We start from the raw sequence: 27,418 nt of genomic DNA, 5'->3' as shown, positions 1-27,418 counted from the left end.
CACACATGGGTTTATGGTTTTATTTGATTATTTTTTATTTTGAAAGTAGAAAAGTAATTGTTAGATTTTTTTTAATCTCATGTACTTATTTTACAATCATTTATTTTTGATTTAACATTATTAATAAGTGGTTTGAATTGTATTTAATTATGTTAACATCTTTTTTTTTAATATTTTAAAGGTTTAAAAACGATACTTAAAAACAGTTAATGCTAAAATAATTTTTCTAACTGCATTTAATTGGATAAAACATGTTACAAAAATGAAGTGCACAAATGTACCACTTGGCATTGGATTTAAAAAGCAAAAGGTTCAGAGAGGAGCAGACTACACGCTCCATGTGACAAGTTGCTATGTAGGGGCCAATCAAAGGGGGCGATGGGGGGAACAAAACAGGGCAGAAAATGAGCAAATTCAAAGGCAGGGGAAGGAAAGCAAAAGAAGCAGTGAAGTAAGGACGCAAAGGCATTGTGTTCGCACAACAATTGAGGCTGATCCCACAGCGACTACCGGGCCTTCCTCCGAAAATACCGCTGCTGCCAGAGCCGACATGCTAACAGCACAGAACCAGAGCAGCTGGAGGTCTCGCCCCGCTCGAAGAAAAATCTGCTTTCATGTGAAATTAAATGTTATAATTAAACAGACAAAAAAAAAGCAGTTTGCCAGCTGATTGCAAACAGTGCATCTCCTCTGTAGTCTGGGTTTCTATTAAAACTCAGTTCCAGTTTATGTTGTGACAAAAAATTAAACTAAGAAGAATAACTCAAAAATGACAAAAATGTTGATGGAAACAAATAATAGCTGCTAACTGCGTGATAAACATCTCACTACAGATACAATGTAATAAATTCCAAAATTATTAAATTGCTTTAAAAATTTATTTTAAATCTTATTTAGAAAACATTTTAAAAAATTACAAAAGAGTAAAATATGCAACATAAATTCATTTTCATTTAATTGTTTTTTACATTAAACATCATCTAAAAGGGAAGATAAACGAGATAAATAACATGAGACGAGGCCTGAAAATAAAAAGGACATAATTCATCCTGGATATGAAACAAAAAAAAAGGCTGCATGTAGAAAACAGAGCTGACTGATGTTAGCAGGAACAATGGCAGAGATGGGACCACGGGGTGGAGGGGAGGGGGTTCTTCACTGAACCTTTATACGACACGGTGACGGGGACAAGTCGGCCAAATCTGCCACAAAGACGAGCTCAACATTCCTGTCTCGTGTTACGCACTAACACGATGCAATCTTTAAAAAGACAACAATTATGAAACAATGTGAAAATAAATACATTAGGGAAGCCTTTTATATATTTTTCCTTAAAGCTAAAATATTTTTGGAATTCTTTAAATCCATTATTTCTGGAATGTGTGTCAAAACACCACATGATGAAATAAAAACAGAAAAAGATGTTTTATTCCTTTTGATCAAGTGTGTGTGTGTGTGTGTGTGTGTGTGTGTGTGTGTGTGTGTGTGTGTGTGTGTCTTCTCTATCATCTGAAATTATCCTCTCCTCTCTAATGGATCCAAAAGCAAATCATTTTTCCCCTGTTCATACTACAACAACTGGCAGTAAATGAGACAATAAATAAATGCGTTTGATTTCTCTGCACCACACATTTACCAGCACACACTCCACCAAACAGCAGCTTTGGCAGATGTTTCCTGGAACACACAGGTAAACCAGCAACCCACCATCACCTGGAATCGGTGGCAGCTGAATGCCAGAGCGCTGCTCCACCACGTCTGCTCTCACAGCTCGTGATGAGGCAGCAAACCAAACAACCAAAAACCCCTCGATCGGTGCGTGACCCTGTCAGATATTCCTGTAAGAGATTGTGACTGCAGCTTACATATCTAAAAAAAAACTACCATTCACTTTAATGTCAGCTGTGCACAGGAGAACAGAAGCAATGAGGATCACCGCTGTCATAAATTAAAGGTGGACTGAGGGAAATATCATATTATCTTGTGTGCTAGCTAATGCTATTCTTTTATGGTTGTCAAGGGGAGAAACGTGACCAATTCCTGGGCACTAAAATATCAGGTGATGGCAAAAACAAAAAACAATAACAAAAAGATTACACTGGATACTATATAAACTGTAATAATATAACTTTAGAGAACAGTTACCACCTCGAATCTAGATTCTATCCAAGTGCAAACTCTGTCTGACTGAACCGACTTCAGATGTGTTGTCCCTTCTCAGGGCCACAAAGTCTCCCTCCCTCAGGTCAAGCCCATAGGCTGCTACACAAAGCAGAGGGCATCATAATCACCCCCCTGCAGTGAGTCCTGCTCATACGAAGCAGATCCACAACATTTTCACTCATCATCTATCTCACATTGTTTCACTACATTTTCACTGTGGGAGGGAAAACAAACAAACTCACATTTCTTATGAATCGATCACTTTATTAATTGGGCGATTAAGTTAAAAATGTGCAGCAATTCGCCGGGCACGTCTGCAGGTCCCAAACAGTCTTAAGCTATGATCATGGTATATGAAAGGCAGCTGCTGTTGTCACAGAGAGGCTGGGTCTCGGGCTAACCTCCACTGTCACCAAAGTCAAACACTAAGCTTTCCAAGGTGCTTTAGAAGGTGGACTGGAACAAAGGGCCCCTCGCCACAACCACTACCCAAAGCACTATTTAATTAGGTGTGCAGCAACAAATCCTCCCTATTCAGTGGCTGGACACTTGTGGTATTGGAGTGTAGTGTATCGGTGGTGAAAGCCCCATAACACTAGAGGAGTGTCCCCTCCCTCACAAAGACACACACTAATTCACTAATGCCTGTGTGTTAACAAGCCCATCGTCTGCTCCTCTGACTCTTTGTCTCTGAATGGGTGCTAATGGAGAGACAAAACAGCACGCACACACACCGAGGCCCTCCTTCAACACATTGCTCTTTTAATAGACAGAGGCCGGACCTCGGTGTTAAAGCGGACATGCCGTGCTTCAGCAGGCAAAATATTTAACTCTGCCTAAATTTAACCATAAACTCGGAAAACAGAACCAAACAGCCACCAGGGAGAAAGCAAAGATGATCTAGCAGATGAAATGCACAGCAGCAGAACAAATACTTTCATGAAGGAAATTTAATAGCAAAAAAAGTTTAATTTCAGGTTAAATATTAAGCACAAAAAATGTAAATAAATGTTATTAATTTATCTTAAAGTCGGTGTTGAATATTTGTGAAAAAATCTTTTATTATCCTAATAAAACCGAGTAAGAACAATGAATTCTTTCTACTTTATTTACTTGATTTTATTTTTTAAAATGTCTATGTTGTTAAAATAAGCCTAATTGCTGTTATCATATTTTAAAAACATTAATTTTAAAAAAGAGAGGGACGATGCATTACTAAATGAATTAAAACTCTACAGCCACGCTTTCAGGGACTGTCTAGTTTGATAAAAGACAAAGTAACTCAGACCAGGGTTGAATTTGGGTGGTGGGCTCTAATTCTTGAGCACAAAACCAGCATATCCACCGAGACAAATCTTGTTTGATGGATTCCTGCTGCTAGATCCAACTGCAATAGTTCGGTCTGGGAGGCCCATTGTACCAGACGTGCCCGTAAAGGAAACACACTCAAAATTTATTAGAAACGGGACTCCTCAAATACAATATTAATTCACAGACAGCGTAGAAAAAGCATATTACCTTAATCCAACCGATGCCTGTGCATTTTCTCAGGGTTACAGGATTACATAACACAAAACCACAAAAACCTTAAAGCTAAAATTTTCTTTTCTTTTTTATAAAATTATAAAAAAAATTATATTTGTGTTTTAACTCTGCATTTATGTAAACAGACATCTATTTGTCCTGTTTAATTCTAAGATGTAGGGAAATATTGTAATAAAATATTTTAAGCATCTTTCATTGGCCCAAAACTAAATGTCAAACTTCCTTAATAATGCTAAAGGAGGCCCATCGTCATGACATCCGTTTTGCTGGGGAAAGAGGGTGAGTGAGGATTTTAAAAAAAAGAAAAAAAAAGGATTTGCGAGAAAGGAAGAAAAAAAAGACGAGCGTATTGCGACACAACGTCTCCCTGGGATCTGCGTGGCTGTCTGTATATGTGCAAAACAGAGACAGTGACAGAGAATGAGACAGCGTTCTGTCTTCCTAAGTGCTCGAGTGTAACTAATTGCACGAGTACAATTATGAGCATCTGCTTTTTCATCTTCGGTGGAAGCGCGCGTGTGGACGAACACGTGTGCGTCGCAGCTGAAAATGTGCTCGGCTCTGCGGTCTTAGAGCAGAGGCTGGGCAGTGCCTCTAAGGCAGCGCCGGGTCAGTCCAAACACACTGGCAGCTATTCATGGCCCAATCAAATTGATGTGAGATTCTGTCCCTCATCTGCCCCCCATTTCCATATGAATGCAGAATATGCTAAAGCGAAAAAAAAAAGAAAAGAAAAGAGAAATCTACAAGATCCTTGTCCCATGGAGCCACTGCAGGGAGAACAGATTTGCAGGGAGAAGTCTACATGCTCCTTCACTGCAGATAACAGGAATCGTGGCATCATAAGCACTTTTAGACAGAACAATAAGAAAGAAAAAACTCTTTCACACATGCATAAATGCTCCCCTCACACACATTTCAACGAAGCCAAGGTCAATGCTGCAGTCTGTCCTAGCAGCTTATGAATCAAAAGCACACATATTCAGAGACGGTCTATCGTAAATGGACACAAACACGCACACAGGCATAAGAACAGATCCACGGAGGCTCCAGCCCCTCTGTGTTAAAGGCTTCAGCCAGACAAAGGGTTTGTCGTCAAAGACAAACAGCGGGAAGCATGGAAACGGCAATGAACGTGATGTAGAGACGGACGCCTCGGCGCGAAGCCACGTTTGACAAACAGCAGTGGCTTAAAAAGAAAAAGAGGAAAAATGTGCAGATGTGCATACCCTGGATGTCCCGTGTTCCCTCTCTGCTACCTGGCAGGCACAGGTAAAGGCAGCTGTGTGAAGAGAACGCCATCACGTGTTTGCACGTATGTTTCAGACAGACGTCGGTCTCCTAACACACACCAGACAATGTCACACACTCCTATTGTTCCACTCCACCGCTCGGCCCGAGACAAACCCCAGTCCTGTCTCGCTGTTTAAAGGTGGGCTCAAGCTCAAAGCGAGGAGGCCATCTATTACCAGGAGGGATGAGGGGAGGGGAGTCAGAGACCCCCAAATAGAAGGTGGGGTGGGGTGTGTGTGGGAGTGGGGGTGTCTCAGTTGGCAAGGTTCTTAACTGCAGATGAGCACAGGAGCTCAAAACCTGCCACCTCATTCTGACGAGCAGACGATGGAGCGCAGCGTGAAGCAGTCGGTCTGAAAAAGCTGAAATAATCCAAAAATATAGAAAATCTGAACTTTCTCTGAGTCGGCTGCTGAGTCAGGGAATGAAGATGAAGTGAACAGACTAAACCAGAAATCTAACATCATCAGAATAAATGTCACAAAGCCTTTCAGACACATTTCTTGAGGTAAAATGCCTAATAGTGCAGAAAATTAAAGTAATCCTCACAACATTTAGGGCAATTTAGAAGATATTACAGGGTTTGTCCAGGCTCAGAAATGGGCCTTTGGGGCGCGAGTACAAATATACTAACAAACATATATAACTGGGGCAATGAGCTGTGTCGGCTCACTTATTTATAAGGCAATGCATTTCCTGTTATTTCTGGATATATAAAACAAAAATATATTTGTTAAGTAAATAAAAATACGCACACACACAAAAAAAAAATACTAGTACTTTAACTAGTTAGGTTTTAGGCCGTGATTTTTCTTTTTTGTTTTTCTAAAACAAAAATACAACCATTTATATGACAGAATAATAAACACCTAACATGTGCAGTATATTTGGGTTTATTTTTTAATTTAACTACAATTGAAAAGATTTGATTTTATCTTTATATTGTCATTTTTTTATTTCAAGCATTAATGCAGCAAAAGTGCTATTTTTAAAGATGTTTCTGTGCAATCATAACTTTGTAAGTTTAGGGAAAATATTGTTTGCCCATGCTGCTGTTTTGGAGTTGGCTCACGCTCAGCCGTATGATGTTTCAAGCGAACATGGCAAGGTTTAGAAAATAGGCTTTGTTTATGCGTGACATTACAGCAGTGATTTCTTTTCCATGCACACATCAGTCCGGTCTGGTTACCATCAGCCACCTGTGCTCAGGCTCTCCCGTATTTACGTTGTGATAATCACAAAGCGGGATCTCGACCAGATTGTGTGTTTTATCTACAAAGAGTGCCTCCTCCGCTCTGGGCTGCAAAGCGTCACAGGACACTCGAACAGATTAAAAACACAAAATGTTGGTACAAGATTTGGAATCATCGTGTCAAAGCAGAATCGGAGGAAAAAGCAGAAAGCAGAGTTTTTGGAGCAGGCAGGAACTTTCTGGCAGCGTCCCACAGGGCTGTTCTGCTCTAAGTCATAGTGTGCGACTCTCTCCAGCAGCACGCCGGGCTCTGCCAGCTACACAAACAGTGAGAGAGAGCATGACATCACCCCTCTATCATCCACAAGATACACTCAAGGCTCGCAGTTCAGCAGGTTCAAATGCTCCATGCAGATGGAAGCAAAGAGATCCTTCATATTATAGCCTGCCTTTTTAAAAGCCACCCTCTGCCTCCCCACTGTAAGGTCTGGCCTGCTTGATGGGTCCATTATACTTGCCAGTAACAGTAACATTGCTGCTACAGCGCCGTGCCATTTATACCCGCTCTGAGGGCACGAGTGCTCACTGCAGTGTTCACCTGAACGATAAGCGTTTCCACTCAGACAAAGCTCGAAATTATAGGAAGAGAAGAAGGCAAAGCCTCATCGTTTCAAACTGTTGCATCATCATCTGCCTCTGTATGGTCTGCGTCATTAAACCAGCAGCAAACACTGACACAACCGTACACTCGTGTGTTCTGGTGGTGTTGGCAGGTTAAGAGAAACGACACCAAAGTTTGGCTTGTGCCGGCAAAGGTGATGTCACTTTTGGCAAGCTGCACCATTCCCACGGGTGAGAACGGCAGGTACAGCGGATCCTAACACACAATGGAAGTCAGAAAGGGGCTACGTTACACTTTAGTTTGAAGCGATTCCTGTGCCCGTCTCTGCTTTCCCCTGCTAAAAGTCACAAAACTGTTGCCGCACACCAGTCTGATCGCTTCAAATCAACGCTGGCAGTGCATCTAAAGGGAATCTCTCTGGGCCATAAGATTCAGCGAGTACTTGGGAGGTGTTACCTACTCTGTGGGCCCACTGCAGCAAGCACGAGCAACCTCAGCACCAATAAACACAGACACAAATCTTCCTTCCCCCCCCCTGGGCAGCTCAGGCTAGAGCCATCAATTCCCACACGTGGTCACCACGTCTCCATTCAAACACATTTCATTAGACTTGCGCCGCATCGCGCTCTGCAGCAGGTAACATGTGGCAATGATTCCAGACTTCGTCTGCTTTTAATAAACTGACCCCGAACGATGACTCGAACCAGTGTAGCGTTTGTTTTTGTAATGGTTGACTCTTAAAACGAGCTGCCATTATCACAGTGTAAAACTGTCACGACCCTGCAGTACATTTTTAAATTTACCTGTAACGTGTAAAACATCAGCTTCTCGAGCTCGTCTAAGAAGATGGAAGAAGATTAAAAAAAAGAAAAAGAAAGTAGTCCACCGTGTGGCCCACAATCTATTCATTGCTCCTGTTTAATGTCTTTTGGATGCATAATCCTTTCAGTTTCAATTGCAAATTTAACAGTCCCCAAGGCCCAAGCACCAGACTGGTCAATACAAAACCAGACAACTAATTACCGAGCACACCGTGCTCTCCTCTATCCCCTCCTCCTTTCTTCCTCCATTTTTCTCTCCCCAGTTTCTCTCCCTCTCTGTCCAGCAGCTGTGGGGTTCATGTACACAAGAGCAGCAGTCAGGCAGTATTAGGTTTCCACTTCCCAGATCTCCCTTAAAAGCCTGTCCCATAATGGTCCTTCAGCCACACAAACACGCGTAAGGTTTCAAAAAACAAAAAAGGAGAAGAAGTGAATATGAAGACATTTAGTTGAGCTTTTTGGCAAAAAGATTTCTGCTTTTCTTTTCTAGCTTTTCCCTCCATCAATTTTCTTCAGCGATTTTTCACTTTTAAAATGTGTTAACGACAGGTTAATTGTTTTGATCGCACTGTTTCCTTATGGTTGAACACCCCAATAGTAAATTAAATGTTTAGTGAGAAACAAAGACATAAATGTTCATAATGTCCAGTAGTTAAGCAGCAGCTTTAACAGCGTGTAATTACCACGTAATTGACACTCTGTTTTCAAGCAATAAATTAGAGTGGAACGTGACAAGCTGCTTAGCTCATAAAAAATACTAAAAGCTGACCTACGTCTCGGCTCTAACGTGGTTAGCAAATATGGGAGTGTCTAAGTAAATTAGTGATGTTAAAAAAATCATTTGGTGGTTATTTTAATGATAAATTATTTAATAAAGTTAATTCAAGCTAAATAGCAAATCTCTGAACTTGGAAAAATAAACAGCAGATTAGACAACAACTATAAAAAGTGATACTACAAAGGTAAAGCCTAATGTTGTACTATATCCAAAGAAAACACAATTACAAAAACCTAGATGATAATTTGACACAATGAAACTGAAACACAATTTTGTTATTCTATATAAAAAAGGTAACTGATGCCAATTTTTATCAGAGGTGCAGCATGATTATAGATTGGCATGTGTATGGTGCAGAAACACTCAGCTGACCTTATGACATATGGTGCTTGTGCTGTTTTTAGTGCAGATGAGAAAGAAGTTATCCTCTGCTTCCCGACTGTGACAATGATAACACAGTCATGATAGCACTCTCAGCGCTAACCCAGCCTCATGTTGTGCTGTGTTGTGACTGCTGTCCTTTGCTTTACGGCCTTCCTCTCTAAACAGACGCACTCTCGAGGCTTTGATCATGACCCGAACGCACACCAGCAGCTCAGCGCTGCCCCTAATTTGCTGATGGGTTTAAAAAGTCCCTCAGTTAAGATCACTTCCCTTAGATAATGGGAAGAGCTGCCCCCCCTGTGACCTAAGCGGAGTGTCCTTTGTCTCACTCCTAATGTTTGCCTTCGCCCATTGTGTCTGCATTATCCAACACCTCCACCCCTCCTTGTACCACAGCTTTGACGCGACAACCCTGCTGCACCACAAAGAGGAAACGCTAAATGTATGGAAACCATTTCCCAGGGAGCCCCCTGAGCTCTATATGGACTCCCCTCCCCCAACAACCCCCCCACAGCACTTATATGCGTGCCCGCCATAGAGAGCGCGGTGGTTAAAGAAGCCAAGCTGTTTAAAACAGTGCAGAGTCGAGGGGCTGGAAACACTAGACCTGACATATGCGCACACGCACATAAACACACGCAGACACACGTTCGATGCCACAAAGAAGTCCCGCGACCCTTTGTCTGCGAAGAAGAACGAACTCCTGTTGGCTCAAAGACAAGCAGACAAATTGCCAATGATCCTTTGACCCAGGAAATGGGCAACTGTCCAGAATAAAATTGCCGAAACACCAAACAAGATAATAAATATGTAAATTGGATTAGTGAAAGTATAAAGATGAGCACTTTTCCAAATAAGGTGTTCAAATAGCAAAACTGCAGAAGCAGTCTGGTGTGAGCACCTCGCAGTAATCACTGGGATGCTGTTTAATCAACGGTCACTCCAACAACCGCCTTGTGGTATACAGTAGAAACACAATGTTTGACTTGTGCTCTTTTATTTCCCTCCTTACATTTGTGCAGCAAAGGACAGAAAATATGAAGAAAAAAACATCGTATCAATAACTAAAACCTTTTAATGGCAGGTATAAAGTGAGCTGCAGGTGAAAGGATTGTAAAATAATCTTGCATCTTTATATCCGTCTTTCTTTTGTTCTTCCTTTCTGCTAAGTAGCACAAAGGACAGCTGGGTAAGAAATGGATCACCGGTAAAGAGACACAGCCTCCATCACAGACATGACATCACCCCCTTTATAAACAACCCATTGGGGGCCATTTGTGCCAGAATCCAATGCTGCGTGTGTGCTCGTGTGTGTGTGTATCTACTCTTGCTTTGCTTTTTAGATAATATTTTTTTCACATCACTTTAAATTCAAAGTCCGACATGTTGTTCTACTTTTCTTCTTCATGTGGTAATAATGGGTTGAACTGAAAACTGTAGCCATGGGTATTAATTTATCACAGCGAACAATCCCAAACACTAAACATCTGTGTTATTTTCCATTGGCAATGCTCAAGACTTGGCTCAGGTCATTAATAATTCAATAATGAGGGACTTATGACGCATATCATCTGTCATCATTATTGTAGTGTTGAATGACACTTAGCATCCTCCTGCACTTCGTGCTATTTGTCAAAGTAAGTCATGCTAATCGCCCATAAAGTCATGACTTTCTTTTACCATATAAGTAAAGAGTAAACAACCCCTATGACTTTCCTCAAATATTAAAAATATTGAAATCTCTGTCCTAAGAATACGTCCTAACATGTGAACTAACAGTTTAATGGTGCATCATCCTCGTGTGCATTGTGTACTAAAGGAGAGGGAGTGTCAACTCTGTAAAACAAACAGGCATGCTTAAATAAGTAAACCTGCATCTCAGAGTTTGGGCACATGCTAAAGGACGGGAGAGTTTTACTACATCCAGCAGGTGATCTGTTTAAGAAACATAATGTGATGTTTGTAACATTAGCCAATCAGAGAAGCAGATTCCCACCTTGGACAGAAACGATGGCGCTAATAGAATAGAACAGAATGCAATAGAATCCCTTCATTTATCATTGTACGGGTGTACTAACAGTTCAAAAGGCTCAAAAGCTTCTGCTGGTGCATGAAAGACAGAGTTTGCCAGTCATTTTAAAAGTTTGGCTTTAACGCTGGTCCCACCCCAGTTTGCAATTGTGCTCATATGGATGATCGTGTTTTTTGGACAGTGTTATTGGGATGAGGCACGAGCCACCAGATGTCTTTCTGTGGAAGCCACGATTGCACCAATCATATCTGTAAACACTGAGACGATTTGCTGGTAGTGTTTCGCCATCTTTACAGTCTGGCCAGTAGACCACATGGTCCTCTCTGCTGGGATTCACAGATGGAATATTTGGATCCCCGACCCAAAAAACTGGATCATGTATCAATAAAGGCATCCTAACCTGTTCTTTGCTTGTTACGTGAGTAACAGTTAGATGGAAAGCTAAAGTAGAATGGTAAAATCTAGAGCAGGCGATATGACCAAAAATATTTATCACGATATACATTTGAAAATTTGCGATAACGATATAACTGACGATATAATTGACACTAGACAAAATACTTTACAACTCCACAACTTTATTAGTGCAAAAAAAACACAAACCATCAATGTATTTTCACTTAAACAAGCAGCTGTTTTATGTGCATTAAAGTTATGTAAAATGTAACAGTGCAAATACAAATTCCTCACTGACAGTTTAACCAAAAGGCATTTCCAGTGGAAACTGGCCGACATATCCTCAGCATAACCATGTATAATATCCACAAAACTTAAAAAGAGGTTATACACACACAATACGGTAACATTATGTTGAAGCGCAGTACGTATCACTCCGCGAGGCTCCGCCTACGATAGCCGTAATGCTCCGACAATCCATCAAGCGGTGCGGCTTCGTAGCTTAGCAAAGTCGTACTGAAACATTTTTGATTTTTGAGCGCCGTGCACATAAAATCGTTTCGAGGTCAGTAAACACAACCAGAGTTCATACATAAGGCACACGGGATTATAAGGGGCTCTGACGACTTTCAGAAAAATCAAAGGATTGATTTTAAGTGTGCCGTATTTTCCAAACAACACGGTAATAACGACGGCCCGCTAGCATGCTCTACCAAAAATAGTGCTTTGTTGTGTATCTGACGGACAAAAGCTAAACCAGTTCCACCACTGAAGCTGCAGCATTTTTACAAACCAGTTCAGGTTCATCCGTTTCATTCAACGATCTGCTTTCGCCCTCCTCTTTCTCCGTCGCCGCCATGCTTTTTCCGCCATGTGCGTATGAAAACAAAGGCAGTGCACATGCACGTTTTACCCAAATTCTATCGCCATATTTCATTTTCTTATCGTTGCCCAACATTATACCGGTATTACCGTGAACGGTATGATATGGCCCAGCTCTAGTAAAATCTCTTTGAAGCGCTGCAGTAGTTTGGAGCCATTTCATGCTCCTTTTTTTCTATGTTTGAAAACGTTTTTTATTTAACTGCAAACTTTGGTCAAGACAGTTGACACAACTGAGCAGGCTTCTCTCTCTCTCATTAACTTTCAGGGAGAGACAGCCATTACGAACAGAAGCTAGAAGGTCTTTGGTTCATTTTAACACTTGCAGGGAAGATTTTATTCCACTTAAAATAACAGAAAGTGTTGTCGTCAACTCAGTTAATATTAGTTCGCTTCACCATGGCATGGATGGCAACCTGTCAAGGGTGTACCCCGCCACTCAGCCAATGACAGCTGGAATAGGCCCCAACCCTCCTGTGCCCCTGAACTGGATAAGTGGTTAAGAAAATAAATGAATGGATGGATGTCAGCTCCACGCCCAGTGTGTGTGTGTGTGTGTGTGAGAGAGAGAGAGACATAAAAAAGGAAAATAGTATAACTACAAGAGACTCTCACTTTGAGCTGAAATGTGATAAATTCAATGATTTTTATGTTGTAATTACTTTTAATTATTCCTGTTTTTATTTACTAGCAAATACAAATTCAGTAAGTTTTTATTCTTGGATATAAATTGTGACATATCAGATAATAAAGTTATAAAAGCAATCATTTAGAATAATTCAGAGTCTCAAAATGAAGAAAACTACTATTAAATGCTTGCATCAGGAAATTCCCTAAGCCCAGATATCAGCATCATAACAGAAACGCTGGATTGGGCCTATTTTTGCAGTCGAATCAAGGCCAGTGTCACTAAGGTCTGCATTCAATTTGTAGGATGCTTTTATTTTGAAGGTTCTGATCAGAAGTGCTGTTTTTGGGACTCCTTTGTTGCGCGCTGCTATTCTTCATCCGCCATACTGTCTCTGATTTAAAATAAACTCTAATTAATGATCCAAGGAGTCATAACCAATCATCTACATCACACAGAGAAGGGAATGTCATTTAAACTTTATGACTTTAAAGTCGATATGCCAAGTTAAGATTGTTCACAATACATGATCGTCACATTGCTCAGGCCTAGGAAGCAACTGTAAAGCTCCTCTCTTTTCGGCCTTCGGGGATACAAACTCCTGCTCTATGAACAGCTGCATTGTTGGAGTTATTTTGATCATATTTCTTCCTGGAACAGCATGAATTAACTGTACGCCACACTGTGTGCCTACATTAGTCAGCAAAATTCAACTAGAAACTGTCTCCTAGTTAGCCATTCTCAAAAACAAACAAACAAAGCAACGACGACTCAAAACTTCTTACTGTCCACACTTGCAGCAGCACGAGCCTCCCTGAATTCAGCCTGGCGATATCCAGGCTTCGTTACAACAATGCATGTGTCAGAGGTAAAACCTGGAGCAGCCTGCTTGGTAAACAGAACGGAGACAAACAGGGCTTCCACTCACTGGTTTTACATGCACTCTAGTAATTTGATCATAACCCGAGTAAGACAATACTCACATTATTGGGACTGTCATACAAACATCTTAACAAAATTATCTTGCTTGCATTAAGGCCGTAATCGGAGTAAGCAAAACTCGATTTACAGAAAAGGATAAGTAATCGATTTTTAGATGAGCCTGACCACGTATAGAGCGTATAGCACAGTATGCATGCAGCTGCCACACGAGTCAGAGTGAAGCACATGCAAAGTGGTGTGTTTGGAAAGAGAAGGAGCCAGGTGAGCAGCAGTGAGCAACAAAACACCAGCACACAGGTTCGCACAGGTTGCATTATGATGAGGTACAAACATATTTATCTGAAACATAAGGGAGACGTGGCTTAGCTGAAATGAAGTCAGTGGGAAAATGCACAACAGTAAACAGGGTGGAAGACGTGGGTGGAAGGGCTTTTTTAAAGCTTTTAAACCCTAATAAGTAAGTGTTTGATCTAAGGATTCAACGAATGCAGTTCTTAATGAAAGTTCATTTAGATAAATGCCCTCTGACAATTCAAGGCGGAAAGACTTAAGTTTTAGAAAGATTTTAGTATTTCATTTTTATTTCCTGTTTGTCTCTCATCAACAAACAACTTGGGAACGTCGCAGACAATTACCTTAAAACCCTTGAAAATCATAGTAAATAGTACAGTGTGGCACTAACAGGCTCCGAGAATGACTCAAACACTGCTTGGCAGGAATACTCAAATGTAAATCATGCGACTTCTCTCCTGGTTGAGTGGCAGAAAAGGAAACCACCTCCTATTTCCTGAACCAGTCGGATCCCGCCTGCGTTCTGGGTTTCTGTTTCCATCCTGAATGACACCTCTGTCAGTCACATGACAGTGGAAGCCTAACAGCTAATAAATCACTGCTCCAAACTGAGCTTTTCCTTTTCACTGCCTGCGCAAAAGAGACCAGGCTAATTTATAACTAGAACAGGCTTGCAGGAGAGGCTAAAATTGGCCTGGGGAGGTCAGGGAGGTTATCTGACGACATGTCGTTACTTGGCTTAAAAAACAGCAGCGGAGATTGCCAGCAGACATACACAAATGCATCCCAGAGAGGAGTAATCCAAGGTTTCCGATTAGACGATGAACTGCACCGTACCAACTGATTAACAGTCATAGAAGACAACTGCAGTCTTCTTCACTAGCATTGAATTCTGGGAGCTGAGAAACTCAAGTAAAGTTTTTTGTCATTTCTCACAAATCAGATTTTTACTTTATTATTTAATAAGTGCATTTTATAATTTGTAAAAAAGAAAAAAAGTCATTTTAATCCAAAAATTCTGTCATTACCTCCTAAAAAGTGTCAAAAAATATTTCTTTGCTCGGCTGGAATTTTTACATTATTTTAATATTTGTTCAAGCTAACACTGGGAGAGAAAAGCAAAAGCTGCAAGTGTGTAAAGAGCCATTCACCAAGAAGAAACCGATCCACAGAATCATCCTCAGGGCTGAGCAGTCACTTCAAGTTTCTATTTACTCTCATTTTACGCTGCTGAAGCTGGAAATCCAACTTTCTGACAGACGTTTTTTCCAAGAAGGTGTGCAGTTCTGTGCTCCTTCACAACACTGTGACCCACATAATCAAAATAAAGAACCAGACCCTGCAGCACAGCTCGTGTGCATGCATAAAGGAGCTACGGTAGCAGCTAGGCTTCATCCTGCATACTATAAATTCAACTGTGTTCAGAGAACGCCATAAATAAATTAAAAAGAGGCACATCTGAGCCTTTTAAAACGTGGCTCTAAAAACTACCTTTCACAGGAGAAATAAGCCCATTACAGCCAGTCGAGACACTTAATTCCCACGTTACTGAGATGTCTAATGAACAAAGGGAACGAGGGAGGCACAGAGTGAGGCGGTCAGAGAAACGGGTTCTGATTTCCTCAAAGAGTGAGGTCAAAAACCCCAAACTGCCAGTGAACCATCAAGGTGAGACACATAAATCACGGCTCTAAAGGTCAGGAGCTTCCTAAAAATGAGTTTCTTGCTTAAATCAGCTAATTTCACAAGACTCTCACAAACCACAGCTTTCTCTGTGCAAATGAGTGAAAAGGCTTACTTTATTAAACTGACACTTTACACAGTTTGTCAGACCCTTAAAGAATATTTGCACATCAAAAAAAAATTTAAGTAAAATAAAATGTGAATTTTAAATGATGCCAGTGATATATTTCATGTAACTGCACCAACATATGTGAGTTTAAATGAGCTACAACATTACTTTTAAAATAAATAGGTAACAATAATCTTTCTAAATTACAATTCAGAGGATTTTTTTTAATTCAAACTAAATCTTAATTCCTATAATATATTATTATCAACTAATTATTGAGCAATAATATATCTCAAATATATAAATAATGTTAATTATTATAAATGTTGGTCCAGTGCTTCTCACATATGTGAAACGTGAGGTCCCCCTAACATTTCAAACAATGGAGTTATTCAGTAAAGTATTACTTTCACTGTAATCTGCATTATTTATTCCTTCAACAGCACTACAACAAAAAATCTGAATTCCTCAAGCACTTCATCAAAGGCCGATGAAATGTGGATCGAAGCTTAGCCCACCGTATCCACTGCAAACTTGGAAACTTCTCTTTCTCTCTCTCTGTGATTTTGTATCGAAACATTTGCTCATTGTCTCATTTCTTTTCTCTTGTTCATCACTTCGTTCCCGGTTTAAAACACACGAGACATGAACAGTTTTGTCGGTGTGTGAGGCTGACGTTGTCTCAAATACTCATAACTGCACTCCACCTCATTTAAAAAACAAATTAAAAAATTCCAAACTCATAAAAAAGTGAAGCTACTGAGCAGCTGATAAATCGAATTAGCTAAAATAAACGGCCTCCACAGCGAGCCTCCTCGGAGTCGAGCACAGGTCGCTGGCTACAAACGGACACATGTTTCACAGAGGCGTAACTAAATGACTAGTAAAGTTTTCACAACCATTGTTCTGTCCGAGCCGTTCTCTTTGACCTCTTCAAAATCCCTTCCCCCAGTCAACTGCCCCCACCCCATCACTCCACCTCGCCCCCCCCCCCCCCCTCCCACCAAATAAAATAAAAAAATGTTTTAAAAATCATTAAAAATCATTTGGACACAAATTCAAACTCCTGTCACCAAATTAATTTAAGACTGACAAGAAGTATAAGGAAAATCGGGCTTATTTTGTTAATACTTGGGAACGGAGTTTAAAGTCCGACTAAAGAAGTTAAAGCAGGCAACAATGAATCAATAGAGCCGTCACGAGAGCTCCTGAGATTTCAGGCAGATGGATTCTTCTCAGGAACAGAACTTGTAAAAAGTGCAAAGAGGAAAGCACTTACCACACAGATCCTGACGTCCGAGCCCGAGAACGAAAGCTTCCTATCTTGTCTATCTCCAATCCACTTCCATTTTTCTGAGTTACTATATTGCAACCCCCACCCCACGGAGAGCCGGATAGCAGAGAGTGCGACAGAGAGAGGGAGAGAGTCAAACACACACACACACACACACACTGGGGTGGGTCGGTGGGGGGGCTTAGTCCTGGTGTGGAGATGGAGGGGACCATTGCAGCTGTGCACTTCGTCAGTATCTCCTCAAATCCAGTCTTCTGCTCCATGTGTGTCTGCAGCACCGCGGAAAAAGGCAACGGAAACAAAGTGATCCTCTTACACAGCCCAGAGAGAGAGAGAGAGAGAGAGGGACGAACAGAGAGAAGGCGAGGAGCAAGAAAGAGTGCGAAAAACATACGCTGGGAAGGGTAGGCAAAGAAAACAAGTGAGCTCGTCTGAAGGCCGAGGAAGCTCGAGTATAAGCAGGTTCAAGTTTTCAGCGTTTTCTTTTACTTTGCCACAGAATGCCGGCCGAGTGGGAGGGAACAAGCGAGAGCTTCTAGGAAGGCAAGGAAATAGTGCATAATACCTTCCAGCTTCCTTCAACCCCCCCTTCTCCCTCCCTCCCTCTCTCCCTCCCTCCCTCCCTCCGTCGCTTTTCTCTCCCTCTCTATCAGTCTTTCTTTCAGTCTCTCAGTCCAGTAATAACCCTGTCTGTGGCAACCCCCCTCCACTGGTGCAGGAATGCAAAGCGAGTTTCAAGAGGCCCAGTTAGACAACCTCAGAGTCACTGCACCTTGACCCGCAGGTCAGACGCAGGGCGTATATATATATATATATATATATATATAGGGGTGTGGAGCTTTTAGTTGTGTCTGTGTACCTAAATCTGTGGGGCAGCTTTACCTCACCAGATCATATAACCATACCTGGACAGCCACTTGACAGAGATAATACTGGTGGACACTTACACCACTGCCGCAATCAGGGTAACACTTACTGCTGCTACACGGCAACAATGGCTGCCTTCACTCAACAAGATTATATAATATTTATATAATTGTATTAAATTGTTCTGGACCGTTCCAAATGACCAAATAACTCAAATGAAAACATCCACTCGTGGTGCTCTGCTGAATTAATCTGAAGAAGCTGCTGTTGCTGGACAGCCCACAGTGTTGGAGTGAAGCACATTCAATCACACAGGTTTACAAAGGAGTGTCAATTTGGGAATTTATTTACACACGTATGTCATAATTTCATCATTTGCTGTTTAACACGCATGTAAAATGGAAAAAAAAACATTAATGGGATCCCTTTTTCTTTTTTTAGCAATTCAAAGATGACATGAGACACGGCCGGAGCTGAAGTTAGTTTTAGTTTTTTTACTTTCAGATTACTGGCAGTTAAACAGACACACACACACTCTGGAGTGGACGTGGTTTTGCTTGGACAGTGTGCTGAAACAAGCGTTTAAATCCCGCCAATCAGGCAGGTTTGCATCATTTGAATGAGACAAGCTGGTACAGTCCTCCAGTCGGTGCCCAGTATTGTGGCTGTCCTGCATGTTTAAAACCTATTCTTCTAATTCATTCAAGTGTTCCTATTAATACGGGTCCATCCTGCCCCCTCCCAGTCTATTTGCCAATCCCTCAAACGAACACAGTTCCCATAGCTTATGAACAAAAAACACTGCATCGGGGCATACAGACAGTTTACCATTGTTTGTTTAAATCATTAATGCAAATATTATAGATTTACTTTTGTTTTGAAGACTTCCATCTCCATATGGACACCTTTTATCAATAAAAAGTACTAAAAGTCTCCATGAGCTGTTTGCAATACAGCTGTTATAATGGATAGTTAACAAGGAAAAGTTGTGAAAAGCCTCTCACATACACTCAAACACATCAGTGACGGAACAGCAAAACACTAAAAAAAAAAAAAAAGGATCGTATCACTTACCAGTCGACATTTCATATTTGTGCATCAGTCTCCATCAGCAGAATAGCACTGACTGGGTGATGAAAGGCATACTTTACTTTATGCATCCACTTATAAGACCCATCTGTGCTCATATCACAAAGTAAGGTTTAATGAGGTTACAGGACCCCACATAAAAGGAGACGGCTTGCTCAATTGGACACTTGAATGCTTACATAAAACCCAGGAACCATATATTTGCATTTCTGAAGAAGCTTGTATAACCATGATTGTGTTTTCAGATGCAAAATGATTTGGTGCAATATATATATATATATATATATATATATATATATATATACAGATAGATAGAGAGATATAGAGATAGATAGATAGATAGATAGATAGATAGATAGATAGATATAGAGGTAGATAGATAGATAGATAGATAGATAGATAGATAGATAGATAGATAGATATAGAGATAGATAGATAGATAGATATAGAGATAGATAGATAGATAGATAGATAGGTAGGTAGATAGATATAGAGATAGATAGATAGATAGATAGATAGATAGATAGATAGATAGATAGATAGATAGATATAGAGATAGATAGATAGATAGATAGATAGATAGGTAGGTAGATAGATATAGAGATAGATAGATAGATAGATAGATATAGAGATAGATAGATAGATATAGAGATATAGAGATAGATACATAGATAGATAGATAGATAGATAGATAGATAGATAGATAGATAGATAGATAGATAGATAGATAGATAGATATAGAGATAGATAGATAGATATAGAGATAGATAGATAGATAGATAGATATAGAGATATAGAGATAGATAGATAGATAGATAGATAGATAGATAGATAGATAGATAGATAGATAGATAGATAGATAGATAGATAGATAGATATAGAGATATAGAGATAGATACATAGATAGGTAGATAGATATAGAGATAGATAGATAGATAGATAGATAGATAGATAGATAGATATAGAGATAGATATAGAGATATAGAGATAGATACATAGATAGGTAGATAGATATAGAGATAGATAGGTAGATAGATAGATAGATAGATAGATAGATAGATAGATAGATAGATAGATAGATAGATAGACATATATAACCCTAAAAAGAGTTTAGCTTTACTGCTAACAGAAAAATCACCAGGATTATAATTACAACAGCGTCCATCAATTTACACAGAATATATTTTTGTCTATTAAATCCGCAGGTAGAACAGGAAGACACATGTCACCCTGTCACCCTGTAAAACACTCACTGCCTTCACTAAGTGCAGGCCAGTTGTGCTAATGTGCAGTCGCTTCACAAAGAGGCAGAAAAAATCCTGTTAGCCTGTGTGATGATAAATATTTAGAGATTGTGAAAATAAACAGTATATTTGAGTCCATTTTCTCGGGGCAACAACGAAAGCAGAAGAAGGATTTTAAAAGATTTCTGTTAAAGCAAAGAAAGCTGCTTATTAGTAAATGGTTCACAACTGAGACTTTGTGAGAGGGAGACGCAGCCCCTAAAAAAAAACATTTTTAAATTCTAAATTTTTCTTATTTGGAGAAAAAAACGTTTTCATAAACTGTCTCTATGTGCATGCAGTTTGAATGTCTTGGTTACCACTGAAATCAAAGTACATTTAGGCAATATCCCAAATACACACTGGCTGGAAGCCTTCCAATATGGCTGACAAGTGAGCTAACTATTAAGGACCTAATACAGGTTTAGTAAACCAAGAATATTTTCTTGTGAAACTTTGTAAATTTTAAATTTATTTTTAATCATCATAATAAATATTGACCACTTTATTCATGATAATTATTTCTGGATCTTTACCCTACAATATGAAGCACCTTGAGGGTGATGTTGTTGTGATTTGGCACTATATGATGACCAAGCTAATTAACTCCTATCATCAGTGTTAGACCACAGTCATTTTTAAAACTGTGAGCACAAGGCAGAACAATAAAAAATGTGTTATTTATCACCATCTTCTGAGTAAAATGTAAAATACATTGTTACAGGTTACTGAACTATTATGAAAAATGATATAAAATCTATTCTGTTTAATGCCTTTTCATGTCTTTTTGACCAGTGATGACTGTCTGGAAGATTCTGGTCTTTTGTCCAATTTGGTGGAACCACTTTGGGTTGTCTCTTGGACCTCATCCTGCCTTGACTTTCACTGCTTTCTCTGCATAATTTCCTTCACAACATCAGTAGCATTGTTCTGCTGACAGAATCATCATTCACCTAGAAACCAAACTGACAGCCATGAGTCACGAACACTGAATGAATACTTCCTTATATCAAACAGAGCAAAGCTAGCCATCCTTTACACAGTAAAGGGCTTTGGATTGTGCCATGTTACCTACAGATGTAAACTTCTTTGAAAATTATTTGTTGCCCCACAATTTTTCTTAATGGAAATTCCAGAAAAAACAGCTCTAAATGCTAACCACAATAAAGAAAGAATGAGGATAATTTGAACACAAACTTAAGGTAAGTCATGTTTGACATAAGGATGAAAGTACTAAAATTCCTATATGTGCCATATAAAAGGATATTTAATATACTTGCCAGTAAATAATATGATTGGACGTTGGTTTAAATAGGTGACCATGGCTCAGGAGGTAGAGTAGCTCACCTACTAATTGGGAGGTTGATGGTTTGATCCTTAGCTGCTCCAATCTGCATGCTAAAGTATCCTTATGCAAGATACTGAACGTGTGAAAGCACTTGTGTGATGCTACCAATGTTACCAATGTCCAGTTTCTTTATCCATCCATTTTCTTCTGCTTATCCAATTCACAGTTGCACGGGGATCAGAGCCTGTTCCAGCAGTCACTGGGGTCCGTTTCTTCATATTGGAGTTAAAAAAGAAAATAAAATAATTTTCTGCTGTTTTTGAATTTTCAGCCTCTTACTAAGTGCTGGTTGCTCTTCTCTCTGCTAGTCCTTTTCAACAGCATGTAGAACAGGACATTAATACATAGCCTACAGTTAAACCTTATTGTCCTAGGCGAGTCTGCCTAAACTGGATTAGCTTCAGCTCTGTCACAAAAATAAATAAATAATAATAATATAGTAGCGTTTTAGAATAATAGTAAAAATGCTGGGCCAAGTTTGAAGTTGTATAGAGCTGCATTGGGATTTTTGTTCTCCTTCTCCGTTCTTATTCTTCTTTTCACTCTGGAGGTAGCTCAGATATATCTCTAGCCTGCTGCTGCCCTCCACAGGCAACGAACAGCCACACAATTCAGTCAGTGTTTCAACTGCATGAGAAAAAGCAATAAATAGTCCCAATACTGTTCACATGCATGTGCTTCTGGAGGAATTTAACTTCATACAGCTCATAAAGCACGTGGGCTGGATAGATATTTACAAAAATATAAGATATGCTATTATAATTCAGATCCAACCTTCCTGGGACACAGTGAAGCTAAACGGTGTGCTTAACATTTTTATTCTCTCATTATTATTTTATGTAGAGCGTGCTGAGTTTCCTGCGCTAACATGGGCAGGAAATATCTGACAGCATCTGTTTGTTTGATCCTTAACGTGTGACGTAATCACTGTTAAGATTTCACGACAGCTTGGAGGTGTTCAAACCTCTCACAGCGCTCCTCTGCTGTATGGGAAAACGCACGATCTGATATCCTCATGTTGGTGTTGTTCCCAGATCATCAAACTAAAGGTTGTTCCAGGATCAACATTGCAAGTGACCAATCAGAATGTTGTGATGTCATACTTTTGCGACTTCGGGAAAAACCGCCGTAAAACAAAAAACTGTACTTAAGCTGCAAGAAACCGCCTTTGTCCGCCGATCAACGGACCCTAACCCTAACCCTAACCCTAACCTTTTAATAAACGCTAAACAGAATTGATATTGTCCTTGCAACATTGGAATTTCATAAATGCACGAATGGGTTGGTGCGCAAAAGAATAACGTCACAATAATGTGATTGGTCACTTGCAATGTTGAACCTGGAACAACATTTTCATGATGATCTGGGAACAACACCAACATGACGATATCAGATCATCCATGGGAAAACTGAGTGTTTAAATACTACACGCAGAGCGAGTCCTGATCCATAAACAGTCAAAGGAATGTGTGGAGCAGTCTACAGAGTCTGTCCCTTTGTTTCTCACAAACACACATTAGCAATATCTTAAAGTTTCTCCGTCCTTTTACTGAGCCAATCCAGGGTTGAAAGGGGGAAATATCCAAATGCCAATAAAAATGAAAAACTTACTTGTTTACATGAACGATGAGCTCAGCACCGTGATACAGCAGAGATGCATCACTGTGCGCTCCATGCTGTGAAAACAACGACATTTAGTGAGGGCAGATTAGAGGATGTCATGTGTGGTATCTTAGTACAGTGCCTCAATTCACTTTATTCAGTATTCAGCTTTTAAAGTATCTCACACATTCAAACAGTGTGTGGAAAGCCATGGGCTACAATCATGTATATATTATTCTTTCTATTTTTGTGGCTTTTGAAAATGACTGAGGACACCTGAGTTATACACAATAATGTTTGGTGTCTAAAAGAAAGTATGGTGTCAGGGAATTCATATTTCAAATCATTCACTGAAATCCCAAACATTTAAGGGAATGTGTGCCTGAATAAGTAAAAACACTGGAAGAAAAGATATCAAAAATGAAAAATATTTTGCATTTTTCTGGAACTTCTCAACCCTGTCTCTCAGTAAATTAACAAAGATGATTAGAGCAAAACAGAAAGTCAAGACAAATTTCCTTTGTTTGATTAGACCAGAATGTATCTTTGACAAATTCAACTCGAAAATAGCAGCAAATAGAAGGAAAGAAAAGTTATCTGATGAAAATTTATTTATTTAAAAAGATATTTTACTGCTAACAGCAGCTGGCTGAACTCACCCTGTAGTTTCCTCTGTTGTTTTCCTCCAAATGAGGGAGAGGAAGGATCCAAGGCTTTCTTGGCTGATGCAGCATTTTTCCTGGCAGCTTTAATGCTGCTTTTCATTGTAGAAATGTATGGCCTTTGCTCTACACACCAATATCAACCTTTCAAATTAATTCTACCTATAAAATAAAAGTTTATCGTTAAGCAAACCATAGCTAATGCATTCGGTAAACTAGCTAAGTTTTAAGCTAAGCTAATTAACGTAGCAATTAATAAAATTGTAATTTTGATGTAAATTTACACTTTAAATAGCATCCAAAGAACAAATAAGATACATAATAAGATGTTAAGAGTCTTTCAGAGATGCAGGGAAACACTGAAAAAAGACGTGAAAAGTGCAGATGGCTAGCTGCGGCTAACAGGTACATACATCAACCTGACAGTCACAGCAGGCAGAGCAGAGGGCCTGGTGCAAAGGTGCTGTATGTAACCGTGAGAGAGCCCGGGTAATGGGATAGACAGTTTGATGGATAACTGCACTATCTATGATAACTACTAAGAATCAAAATAAATATGTATCCTGTAAACCTGGAGGTTCTTATGCTGCAGTTTTGTCATTCTGAGTCATCCCTCCTGTCTACCAAGTTATTTTTTCACAAATAAATGTGCTATATTTCCTCTCTCTCTCTTGTTCTTTTCTATGGTTCAGATATGTGTGAGTCACTACATTTGTGCTTGGCTATAATTTTCCATTAGTTCAAGAAATCACATGTACACTGTCCATGTGAAAATATTTGCCAGTCTTTTTAAATTCAAACTTCAGATGTAACACAAAGGGTTTAAGTCGGACTCAGAGTCCTTGACTTATGCCCGTGAGGCGTGGGACCTCTGGAGGTGTTCTGTGGGGTCTGACTGAGGGAGCTTGGTAGAGGATGCTTTGGGGCTTTTGCAGAAGTAGAGTTTTAATTTGAGAAAGTGCTGAGGATAAATTTGGCAGAGCGTGTATAGGTTCTTGATAATTTAGGGCATATTTTGTTACATTATCTACAATTACACAGGCTATGCAGTAATTTCTTTTACTTTAGTGACCTCTGTGGTTTTACATCAACCTCAAAAAATAACCACTTGCTAGTATGTGATTTTAAAAAAAAGGATAATAATATTAGACACTATAAAAATGTTCAAATCAATAAAAAATAAAATTTTTACAGTCTTCATATATAACCTATGATACAGTAGTGTGCGCAGTACACATTTAAATGTGCTATGACAGTAACTGTTAGCAGTTCCGATAATGTGTGGAATACTATTAATCAGAGGTGTGGACTCGAGTCACATGACTTGGACTCGAGTCAGACTCGAGTCATTAATTTTATGACTTTAGACTTGACTTGAAAAAATGTTCTAAGACTTGTGACTTGACTTGGACTTTTACACCAGTGACCTGAGACTTGAATTGGACTTGAACCGGTTTACTTGAAAACACTTGATATTTCACCCCAAATATAAAATTTAACACGCATATTATATAGAAAGTGTGCACCATTAATTCAATTCATTTATTCAAACCACACTCCGTACGTATGTGTGCGTGAGCTGTAGCACAGCCAATCAAATTAACCAGATTTTTTTTAAAAAGAAAAAAAAAAACGCTCAAAAATGCTGCAAGTAGTCTATGAAGTAGTCAACAAAAAACCGAAATGCAATATGCAAAACATGCAAGAAGAGAATCACAGACAGAGATGGAACAACTTCCAACTTTCTCCAACAGTTGAAGTTGCATAAAGAACAATAGGTGGTCCTTCTCAGAGATAGCTGACTTCAAGAATTATTCTTGGAGCTAAGTTTAATTGAGCTGCATTTGATAGAGGTGCAATTTCACAATTTGTGTATATTTTCTAAGTTCACTATTTCGTCATGTGTTGAGAAAAACACAGATTTTAAAATCACATGGTCTAATATTTACATTTAGCATATAACTGCAACATTCTTTTTTTTTTTTTTTTTTAAAGACTCGAAAGGACTTGAAATTCAAGTTTCAGACTTGTGACTTTACTCGGACTTTTACAAAAGTGACTTGAGACTCGACTCTGACTTGCCTGACATTACTTGAGACTTGACTTGTGACTTGAGGATAAAGACTTGAGACTTACTTGAGACTTGCAAAACAATGACTTGGTCCCACCTCTGCTATTAATGATGTGTTATAAATATTTACAACAGGAATGCATTTAAAGCTCACAGGTACGTACATGGGCTCCACTCCAGCAGTCACATTGCTGCCTGTGAAAGAGGTGGGCATAAAACAGAACTACGCTTATTAATAACCTTTTTGTCAGACCTTAGTGAAGCAAACGGAAACTTTTTTTCATTTAAACACATATGCACGTAATGTCAGATTAGTGGTGGGGATAATTTGACGTGCTGAGAGTTGCAGGCTCTTCCCAGGATTGGACATGTTTGGCGAGGTGTGAGTGTGTCTTGGAGGCCAGGTCAATGCCTTGAGCTCATTGTCATATTCCTTAACTGTAACCCAGGCTTCGGATCATCTTTCTGTAGACATGTTTTGATCAGAAACCATAGCAGCCACACAGAGATGGTCCCCCTCACCCCAACAGTTGACAGCAGATGGCTGCCCCTCCCTGAAACTGGTTCTGCTGTTAAAAGGGAGTTTTTTCTTCCCACTGTTGCCTAAGTGCTTGCTCAAAAAGGGTCAAATGATTGTTGGGGTTTCGCTGTATTATTGTAGGGTCTTTACTTTACAATATAAAGTGCCTTGAGGCAAGTGTTGCTATGATTTGGCACTATATATATATAAGGTTTTTGCATGTCCTGATACACAATGCCAAAGGTAGTCTGATTACAAATGTTAGTCTGTTAGTAATGTTCTTCAGACTGCACTTGTGTCAGGCCACAGTAGCTGTGCAGCCATGGGTCCTGCTGAAATGGGGGTATAGCCTGTTACTGGATCTGATTTTGGATCACCAAATTCGAAGTGAAGTTAGAGAGTCCCGGTTATTCTTTTCTCACTTGCTGAATTCTTTTTCATAACTTCAGGTTTTCTTCAGCTTGGCCTGATAATTCACCGGTGTGAAGAAAAAGAGGAATAAAAAAGAACAGACTGTCGAGCTGTTTAAAAGCCTTTTCTTTCTGCCTCCACCCTTCATACCTACAGAGTGCCCTGGGTAGTATATCCAGACTCCTTCAGAGCAGGATTAGGTATTTGTATATATCCAGAATAGCCTAAAAACCTTCCATAAAAAAGAGCCTGCACTCAAACACTCAAACTCCCTTCGCTTTTCAGAATGGTCCAACAATCTGTTTTCTGCTTATACACATAAGCCATCATAAAAACATATCGATTTTGTCTTAATTATAAGCTTGTTGCAGACTTGTAATTATTAATGGCCCGGTCATTTAGGTAGTTCCCAAACGTAGTGAAAATCAGTGTGTTTAAAAGCTACTATAATTAATACATGTTGGCTTGGCAGCTATCGTGCCCACCATCAGTCATGCAGACAAGTTTTTC

The 27,418-nt window shown here is 39.6% G+C and overlaps 1 long non-coding RNA gene across 1 annotated transcript in view; it reads right to left on the bottom strand.

Annotated features, from left to right (window-relative positions):
- Positions 1 to 17,563, bottom strand: part of LOC118455597 (uncharacterized) — a 45,739-nt gene extending 28,176 nt beyond the window's left edge. Inside the window, exon 1 of the long non-coding RNA XR_004844195.2 lies at positions 17,041 to 17,563. This is a non-coding gene — a long non-coding RNA (uncharacterized LOC118455597). The remainder of the gene's footprint in view (positions 1 to 17,040) is intronic.
- Between the last annotated feature and the right edge of the window lie 9,855 nt (positions 17,564 to 27,418).

Source organism: Neolamprologus brichardi, chromosome 10 (assembly GCF_056152115.1).
Source record: "Neolamprologus brichardi isolate AB-2024 chromosome 10, ASM5615211v1, whole genome shotgun sequence".
NCBI lineage: Eukaryota > Metazoa > Chordata > Actinopteri > Cichliformes > Cichlidae > Neolamprologus > Neolamprologus brichardi.
Note: the sequence above shows the minus strand (reverse complement) of the source record. Positions and strands in the feature narration are given on the sequence as shown.